This window comes from Penaeus monodon, chromosome 28 (assembly GCF_015228065.2).
Source record: "Penaeus monodon isolate SGIC_2016 chromosome 28, NSTDA_Pmon_1, whole genome shotgun sequence".
In the NCBI taxonomy this organism is placed as follows: Eukaryota; Metazoa; Arthropoda; class Malacostraca; order Decapoda; family Penaeidae; genus Penaeus; species Penaeus monodon.
In genome coordinates, this window is record NC_051413.1 from 10,562,238 (window position 1) to 10,562,583 (window position 346).

Sequence of the window (346 nt, forward strand, 5' to 3'; positions counted from 1 at the left end):
CAAATGTCTAGTTTTTTGGTCACCCGATATGGACAACACACATTTGATTTGAAAATTTTAAAATTTATAGTAATTTCCCCTGTTTTTTCACCAAAAATAATTTCCAGTAAATTGATGACTGTTTAGAAAACAGTAAAAGTTGGGAAAAAAAATATATTGATAAATTTAAATTTAATTAAATATCATAAAAAAGAAATAATAATAAAAATCGATTCAAGGGAATAACACATATTTTATAATTTTGTTAAGATATATAGAAATCTAAAGTTATAATCAATGAGTAATGTAGGTGGCTTTGTATTTTGTTATATCTTCGACGAAGAATCAAGGTTTTTTGCAAATTCCA